Raw genomic sequence first — 9,875 nt, forward strand, 5'->3', positions numbered from 1 at the left:
ACCATGGCTGATTTAATTGAGTTAGACATGATATATTTTGATGTCATTCTTGGTATGTACTGGCTTATGCGTGTTATGCCTCAGTTGATTGTAGAACTCGGGTTGTCAAGTTTTAGTTTCCAAATGAGCCAGTCTTAGAGTGGAAAAACAGTTCAGCAGTGCCTAAGAGTCATTTTATTTCATACCTTAAGGCGAGAAAGTTAGTTTCCAAGGGATGTGTCTATCACTTAGTCCGAGTTAATGAATCTAGTGTTGAGATACCTCCTATTCAGTCAATTTCAGTAGTAAGAGAGTTTCTGAAAGTCTTTCCTAATGATCTTTCTACAGTCCCTCCTGAGAGAGAAATAGACTTCGGTATAGACATTCTTCCAGATACCCGTCCTATCTTTATTCCGCCATATAGAATGGCACCATCATAGTTGAAAGAGTTAAAAGAGCAGCTGAAAGATCTTTTAGAGAAAAGTTTTATTCGACCAATTGTCTCACCTTGGGGCGCTTTGGTCTTATTTGTGAGAAAGAAAGATGGTTCCCTTAGGATGTGTATAGATTACCGTCAGTTGAACAAGGTTACCATCAAGAACAAATGTCCTCTTCCGAGAATTGATGATCTTTTTTATCAGCTTCAGGGTGCCTTATGTTTCTCTAAGATAGACCTTAGGTCTGGCTACCATCAGTTGAAAGTAAGGGGATGTGATATTCCCAAGACAGCATTCAGGACCCGTTATGGTCATTATGAGTTTCTGGTCATGTCCTTTGGTTTGACCAATGCGCCTGCAGCATTCATGGACCTTATGAATAGAGTTTTCAAACCTTATTTAGATATGTTTGTTATCGTCCTCATTGATGACATACTAATCTATTCAAGGAATGAAGAAGATCATGCTAGCCATCTCAGAATAGTTCTTTAGACATTGAAAAATAAGGAGTTATTTGCTAAGTTCTCTAAATGTGAGTTTTGTCTTGAGTCAGTGGTGTGCTTGGGCCACATAGTTTTCGATGATGGAATTAGAGTTGATACCCAAAAGATAGAGGCAGTGCAGAATTGGCCTAGACCCATATCTCCAACTGATATTAGGAGTTTCTTAGGTTTGACTGGATATTATAGAAGGTTCGTAGAAGGTTTCTCATCTCTTTCGTCCCCTTTGACCAAGTTGACTCAGAAAATAGTGAAGTTTCAATGGTTTGAAGCTCGTGAGAAAAGCTTTCAGGAATTGAAAAAGAGGTTGACTACTGCCCAGTGTTGACCTTACCAGAAGGTACACAAGGCTTTGTTGTTTATTGTGATGCGTCTAGAGTTGGTTTGGATTATGTGTTAATGCAGAATGACAAAGTTATAGCTTATGCCTACATACAGTTGAAAGTTCATGAGAAGAATTATCCAACCCATGACTTAGAGTTGGCTGTTGTAGTATTTGTCTTGAGGATATGGCGTCATTATTTATATGGTGTTCATGTTGATGTATTCACTGATCACAAGAGTCTTCAATATGTGTTCACTCAGAAAGAGCTTAATCTCAGACAAAGGAGGTGGTTAGAATTTCTCAAGGATTATGACATGAGTATTCTTTATCACCCAGGTAAGGCTAATGTTGTTGCTAATGTCTTGAACGGGTTGTCCATGGGTAGTACCGTCCATTTTGAGGAATGTAAGAAATAGTTAGCAAAAGAGGTGCATAGACTTGTAAGGCTAGGAGTTCGACTAATGGATTCCATAGAAGGAGGAGTAGTTGTGATGAATATGTCTGAATCACCATTAGTGTCAGAAGTAAAAGATAAGCAAGACCAAGGTCCTTTATTTCGTGAATTAAAGGCAAGTGTTCATAAGTAAAAACTGATGGCTTTTGAACAAGGGGGAGATAGTGTTTTGAGGTATCAAGGTGGATTGTGGGATTGATTTCAAGGGTAATTGGGATGATCACCTACCTCTCATTGAGTTTCTTACAACAATGGTTACCATTCTAGCATACAGATGAATCCTTATGAGGTTCTTTATGGGAGAAGATGCAGATCTACTATTGGTTGGTTTGAAGTTGGTGAAGCATGGTTGATAGGACCACACTTAGTTCATCAAGCTATGAAGAAAGTGAAAGTTATTCAAGAGAGATTGAAAATAACGTAGAGTCGTCAGTAAACTGATGGTAGGAGGAGGGAGTTAGAGTTTGAAGTAGATGAATGAGTTTACTTGAAAGTTTCACCTATGAAGGGTGTTAGGAGATTTAGTAAGAAGGGGAAGCTTAGTCCCCGGTTTATTGGCCCTTACAAAATATCCAAGAGGATTGGAAATGTAGCTTATGAGTTAGAGCTACCACAAGAATTAGCAGCAGTCCATTCGGTGTTCCACATCTCCATGTTGGAAAAGTGTATGGGCGATCCTTCATTGATCATACCAATTGAAGATATTGGGATCAAGGATAGCTTGTCTTATGAGGAGATCCTATTCAGATTCTAGATTGCCAAGTTCGCAAGTTGAGAACAAAAGAGGTAGCATCAGTCAAAGTTCGTTGGAGGAATCAGTTTGTTGAGGAATCTACTTGGGAAGTTGAGGAGGACATGAAGAAGAGATATCCACATCTCTTTGAATCCGGAGAAGTTCCAAATTAAGGTGGTAATCCTTTTCTTGGTATTTATTTATAAGTTGGCATGTTGTAATTGCATTGCTTGTTGGGTATTTGAGATGAATGTTAATGTTACACCCTTAGCGTACTAAGAGTAATCTCATTCGAGGATGAATGTTCCCAAGGGGGAGATATTGTAACATCTCGCAAATTGAAAGAACTAAAAAGAGGTAGAATTAGAAAGAGTGATTGTTTGGAAATAATAAAAATTTGGAAAATTGGTTAAGTTTGAGTTTTGGGCAACTTCAAACGACCATAATTCCTAGATCAAGATGCGTTAGGTGTGTTTCCAGATATCGTAGAAAATATCTTGGAATAATATTTCCAAGAGTTTGCGCGATTTTGAGTTCGTATGAGTGAGTTATGCCCATTGGAAATTGGGTTGTTCGAATAAGGAAAGTCCAATCCGGATTTTAGAAGGACATTATGGTCTTTTCACCACCCAATTAAGATAATTCGTTTTTAGCAATTAAACTGGGTTCTATACTGAATTGGTTCGGTTTAGACAATTGGAAATTTACACTAGGGTTTTTGGAGAAAGAACACAAGAGGAGAAAAGAGGAGAAAGAGCAAAGTTCATCGTTCTTGAAGGTTTAGCTTGTGGATTTCGACAAGGGTTGATCCTTAAAGAGGTATGTTAGTCTTTCATAGCATTGGGTTCGTTCACCCACGCGCCAAGCATGTTTATTTCAGCGAAGTTTATTCTAGAAAGTTGAAAGTTGATGAATATTGAATGATGTTCTTGAAATTGGCTTCCGTTCTTGAGTTAGGTTGAGGTTGAGGAGTTCCTTAAGGTTAAAATGTTGTTTCCTTGAGTTTTTTGAGTTAGATTCTTGTGTATACATACTGGGTATCTGAATATAAAGGGAATTTGAGAAAAAGAACCGAGTTTAGGAAATTTGTGGTTACAAAACGAAGAAGGAACAAGTCGGGCAGAAACTAGGTACCAGGTCTGTGTCGCAGACATGTTCCTCAGAAGTGTAATTTTTCCCTTCGCGTCGTGGAGAGGACACAGACCTCTTTGCCTCAAAAAGTATTTTCGTGACCAAAATTTAAATACACCTTCGCGTTGCGGACCCATCCTCAAACAATAATTTTTTTAATCTTTTCTCATGATTAGCTATCTAAAATCATTCCTAAACATCATGAGATCTTTCCTATCACAATCATAATCCTTGAATCCATAATTCAATTCAAGGAAAGTTAAGAGTCAAGTCAAGAGAAGTTCATAGAGTCTTCCAAAAGTCTTTTACAAATGTTTTAACTTTGTTTTAAGACTTGTGTTTTGAGTTGAGTAAAAAGTAAAGTTTGAAGTTCATTTCTTTAAAAGAGTATATCGGGACTATGTATTTCCAAAGAGTAAATGTTTTCACATTTAAACAAGAAAGGAAACTGAGATTTCCAAAAGAGCCTTTGAGCTAGTTTTTAGTAAAGAGTAAGAGCAAAGTTCATTCTTCAAAGATTATACGGGAACAAAGTATTCCCAAGAGTTAAAATGTTTTCACATTTGAGTAAGAAAGGAAACTGAGATTTCAAAGAGAGCTTTTAAGCTATGTTTTTGAGTAATTATCTCAAACCAAAGAAAGAGTTTTGTTTTTATAAACATATAAGCTAAAGTATATTTTGGGAGTAGTATTGTGCACCGATACGGGGACGAGCTTGAGTTCAAATAACTCACGTCTCCATAAACCATGTAGCCATCATGGGTAGTAAAGGATCATACTTTTTAGATGACTCCTTCAGATGCTTTTAGCATAGACTAGTGGATCCACTTAGTTAAGCGTTCTATATGATGGCAAAGTATACAACAGTTCTGGCAGCGTGGGCAAGACGCTGTATCACCACTTAGGCTTATAATGGTGGTTGTCGGTTAGAGAAACTCCCACAGAAACTAGATTACTTTATTATATGAGCAAAGTTGACTTTGTTATTGCATTTTCTTTAACGAACCAAGTTGTTTTTGCTACTGTTTTAAAGGCTTTCTATTTATTGCATGTGTTTTATTGCTTTATATTGAGTTAAGTTATCTAGGAGTTGAGTAAAGCCAATGTAAGTGTTTTTTTCAGATTCTTTTCAAGCTTAAGTTATGTTTAACATTCCAACTCGCATACTCGTACATTCACTGTACTGATGCCACTTGGCCTGCATCTTATTATGATGAAGACACAGGTAATCAGGATCAGCATCCAGCACCTCGTTGATCCAGTTGAGCACTCAGAGTCAGTTGGTGAGCCTTCTAGCTTTCCAGAGGGTCCTTTTTATTTCTTTCAATATTTTAGTTCATTAGGATGTCGTGGGTCTTGTCCTGACGTTCATCTCAGTTGTTTAGAGGCTTCATAGACAAAGTTAATGATGTTAGTTCATGAGTCTTTACTTTTCCTTTTCAGTTAAGTTGAGACTTGATTTGACACTTTGGCAACGAATGTTATTACAATACAATCTAAGTTATATTTTGAGCAGTTTAGTTTACTTGTTTTAATAGTATTTATCTTGAGTAAATCTTCCGTTGAGTAAATAAGTCAGGCCAAGGGTTCACTTGGGTCCAACAATGGTTCTCGATTGCCAGCCACGTCCACGGTGTAGGCTCGGAGAATGACAACAATATAATTTTTCGACAAAGGGTGTTCAAGTAACCACTTTTGAGTCTCATCCAATGTCCCAACCTAGACCATCCCTCCCCGAACCCCAACCCATTCTCACCCCATAATATTTTGCTAGATTACATAAATATATTTTTTAGATATTATTATCATACAGTAGTACCAAAAAATAAATAAGAAACTCGCTTATTTTCCAAGAAATAAGATTGATTCTATAAATAGACAACATATGGAGTATCCATCATATATCAACTAACTATATATCCATTGATCCGAGGAGAAAAAGAAGAAATATATTGAGAGATGGAAAAAAGCAAAGTGTTGATAGTGGGAGGAACAGGATACCTTGGAAAGAGATTGGTGAAATCTAGTTTAGCAAATGGACATGACACATACATTTTACAACGTCCAGAAATAGGAGTTGCTATTGAAAAAGTTGAAATGCTTATTTTTTTAAGATGCAGGGAGCTCACCTTGTAACTGCTTCTTTCAACGATCATCAAAGTCTCGTGGATGCAGTTAAACTCGTGGAAGTTGTAATATGTGCCATCTTCGGTGTCCATATTCGTAGCCATCATATCTTTCTTCAATTCAAGCTTGTGGATGCCATCAAAGAAGCTGGAAATATCAAGGTACGTATGTTAGGGTTTTGCCCTGATTTTCTTTCCTTATTTGAAGTTTATTTTTTTTCCTAAAGAAAAGTTAAAGTATTACCATAAATGCTTGAACTTTTTCTGAAAGGAAAATATAATTTTCTTTCATATTTGGTTTATTCTTTCCTTAGAGGAAAAATTTGGAGATCTATAAATTGAAGATCCTTATTCTCATAGCAGAACACAATAGAATTCACAATGTAATCATTTAGAGATTTTAGTTTATGGGGAGATTTATTCTCTCAATAGTTTTAGTATTTTCTTTTATATTTGTTTTTCATATAATAATATTATGTTTTTAGTTTTAAAAAAACAACCTGCTATGGAATGGAAGAAACTAGAAAGAAAAATTAAAGAGAGAACGAATGATAACTCTTTGTATTGATTCTTGCATTGATTCAAATAGAAGAGTACATCACTATTTATAAGTAATTAAGGAGAATAAAATATATTATTTTCCTTCTAGCTACTAAACTAAAAGGAAACTAAATATTTTGCAATTAATGTAAACCTTAGACTTGAAAGGAAATAAAATACTATAGAATATTTTTAAACTAAAAAGAAAAAAGTAAAAAGATTCTACCAAATTCCAACAACTAGTCTTACACTTTGTATGCAATTCTGTTTTTTATATTATGACTCGGAAACAACCTCTGACAGAAATGCAAGGTAAGAATGCGTACAAATACAATAGGTCCTTGTGGTTGGGTAGCTGAATCTCCTATCTAAAAAGAGTAAAACAGTTTTAAAATACATTTAAAGATTTTAATATTTTATGATTGTAAGTCTGCTGTAAAATTGGCCTTTTTTCGAACCCCTTGATGAAAATTCTGGCTCCGCCACAGGTCGGCCCTTCGTTGGACCCTGCACATAGTGAGAGATTTAGTTCACTGGGCTGCCCTTTTACTTGCTTGAAACAATTATTTGGATAACTTTTGATTTTCCTAAAGTTGGGACAAGTGACCATTCTATTACAAAACGAAGCAAAGTGACTTTTTTATGTAGTTTTTAGTTACTAGGTGAGTGACGTTTTGGATAATTAAGTTGATCACTCTGGTGACTCTATTAAATCGAAGAATTTGTGGTATGCAATATCACATAAACTTATAAAATGTACAGAGATTTTTTGCATCTGAATTTGGAACGGATCCAGCAAGAATGGTGGTGAGGAAAGCAATTGAAGAAGCTGGCATTCCTTTCACTTTCTTGGTGGCCTTTGTCAAATCGGTCATATCCTTCCTTCAACAGACTCTGTTGTCTTGCTTAGAGATGGCAACCAGAAAGGTAATTCTCCCAAATTTAAGTTATATCTATCATTATAATGTAAATGATTTCTTACATTATTAGGTCATCCGAAGAATATCCACAACAAGGTTGGACCGTTGATGTAGCCTTTTGGCCACAAGTTCATTTGAACCCCTAACTTTTACTTACATATGTAATATTACTAAGAATCTTAAAAGTCGAGCTCACTAAATATAAATCCTGGATCCACCTCAATCTACATGTACGTCTTCTTAAAATGTCGGAGGGTAATATTGAAAATAAGATAAGCTACATGCTACAAAAATGTAATATGATGATGTAAATATTTCTTATATCTACGAATTGTATATATATTACTTAAAACTCAATTCTCTCTTACAGTTTTCTAGTTTTCAGGCCAAAGTATATGTGTAATATTAAAAATAGGCTTAATTTATCCACGACCCCTTAAAGTTGTCCCAAAATTCACTTAAACACCCCAACATGCTCCCTTTTATATTAGGCACTCCAACCTTAAAGAATAAATACCTATCAAACATTTAGACCCGATCAAAAGAGGAAGTGTGTGCAATACACATGCCACTGATGTGGCAAAATAGAAAATCAAATGAAGACATGTGACATTTAAATTTACAATAATTATATAAATGAATTTTGAAAATAAAAAAAATCTAAATCTAAAATGAAATAATTTCAACTAAAAACAAAATGAAAAATCAATTTTACCCACCCTCTTCGGCTCCACCCCTGCACCCGACACCACCCCAAACCTCTCATTTTCTTCTCTTTCTGTAAAGTCACTCCTTATCCACCATTGTTATTTTCTAAATGGAGATTTTAACATATACTAAATGAAGTTAGGTTTTTTTTTCTTTATGTTTTCTTTTTTGTTCCTATCTCAAACTAATAGTGTTTTATCTTTTCTTTTCTTTATTGTTTTAAAAAAATCTGTTCATCCTCTTTTTATTTTGATTTCAAATTTATCTATTTCTGCTTCGTTGTGGAGAAAGAAGGGGTGTGCATCAGGGGCAGTGTGTGTGATCTCCAGATTTTTTGGCAAAAAAATATGTGGATGGTAATCTCCATTTTTCCAACAAATAAATTAGATTGTGGTCTTCATTTTTTCCGACAAAGAAAATGTGAATAGTGGACTCCATTTATTCCGGCAAAATAGATGTGGATGACGATCTCCATTTTTTCGGGAAAGAAAATGTGGATGGTGGTCTCCATTTATTCCGGCAAAGGCGAACTACGTAATTCTACATCTGGGAAATTAATACAATGACAAGAAATTTAAAAAAAAAAGATGAAGAGGTATCCTTGTGTACAAAACTAGGGTTCATCTCCTTCAGTTGGAAATTGATATTAGCAGGGGTAAAAATATTATGAAACTAACATATTAGGGCTTGGAATGTGAGGAATAAGATGATATTTGGATTTTTTGCAAGCAACGTTAGAATTCTTTTCAAATTTAAGCATAAGCTTAGAAGAGTAAATTTATAAAAAAAAAATGTTAGGTGGTAGCTTTTGTTATGAATAATTGGTGGCAGCAGGTCTGCAATTTTGAAAGAGAGAAGAAAGGAAGATTGTTATTTTAAAATAAAATAAAATAATGAGAAACAAAAAAGAATAAACTAAAAATGTGTTGATTAAATGATTCATGCGCCTAGCAAGGTATGAATTACACTTTTTGTGCCACATCTGCACAAAGTGTCAACATGGTTCAAATTTAGAATAATCAAGGTGTCCAATAGGTACAAGTCTTAGTTGAGGTGTTTAAGTGAATTATGCGGACAACTTTAAGGGGCCGTAGATGATTTAAGCCTTAAAAATTTGTTAATGTGTATTAGTAACTACATGTTTTGTTTAATTTTTCTAGCAATTTATGTTGACGAAGATGATATCACAACATATACCATCAAGGCCATAAATGATCCAAGGACACTCAATAAAACACTTTACCTTAGGCCTCCTAAAAACATACTTTCTCAAAGAGAAGTGGTTCAAATATGGGAAAAGCTCATAGGCAAAGAGCTTAAAAAATCAACTCTTTCCAAAGAAGAATTTTTACCTCCCATGAAGGCTAAGAACCATTTTATCTAAAAAAATATATTCATATTTTGTAGTTTGTACTCCCTTTTCCCCAATTGATTTGATGTCATTTTCTCATTTATCGAGAGTAAATTTAATGAACTATCAAAACTAAATCGGAGATTTTATTGTGGGGAAACATAAAAAAACAGAGCTCGAGTATGCAGAACAAGTTGGCTTGTGTCACTATTATCACGTATGCTATGAAGGATGCCTCGCGAATTTTGAAATAGGAGAAGAAGGAGAAGAAGCATCAACACTCTATCCAGAGGTCAAGTACACTACCGTGGAACAATACATGAAGCGATATTTATAACTTTGATTTATAAGCACAAAATATGTATATGTGTTCTTGTAATTCTCAACTTCGGCTTTGTAATAAACTTATTTGATTATTCTCTAATAATGATATATATAAGTTGCATCTGCTACCATTCCTTGAACATTTGCTTATTATATCAGAAATGTGCCACAATTAGAAAACATCCAAAGTACTCAATTATAATATTCAGAAGTAGTGCCTTTACTTTTTGGAGGATACATATCGAATTCGTCTAGAAAAACTGCTGACCTAGGGTATCCTTCCTAGCTAGCAGCTGCGCAGCTCTCATGGCTGCTACGGCCACTGGACAACCTTATTTCGAAGTTGT

General features: G+C 35.0%; 1 pseudogene; it reads left to right on the plus strand.

Moving 5' to 3' along the window:
- Positions 1–5,482: 5,482 nt before the first annotated feature.
- On the plus strand, positions 5,483–9,541 carry LOC102587624 (bifunctional pinoresinol-lariciresinol reductase 2-like; annotated as a pseudogene).
- Positions 9,542–9,875: the final 334 nt, after the last annotated feature.

The sequence above is a fragment of the Solanum tuberosum genome, unplaced genomic scaffold, assembly GCF_000226075.1.
Source record: "Solanum tuberosum cultivar DM 1-3 516 R44 unplaced genomic scaffold, SolTub_3.0 scf00176, whole genome shotgun sequence".
NCBI lineage: Eukaryota > Viridiplantae > Streptophyta > Magnoliopsida > Solanales > Solanaceae > Solanum > Solanum tuberosum.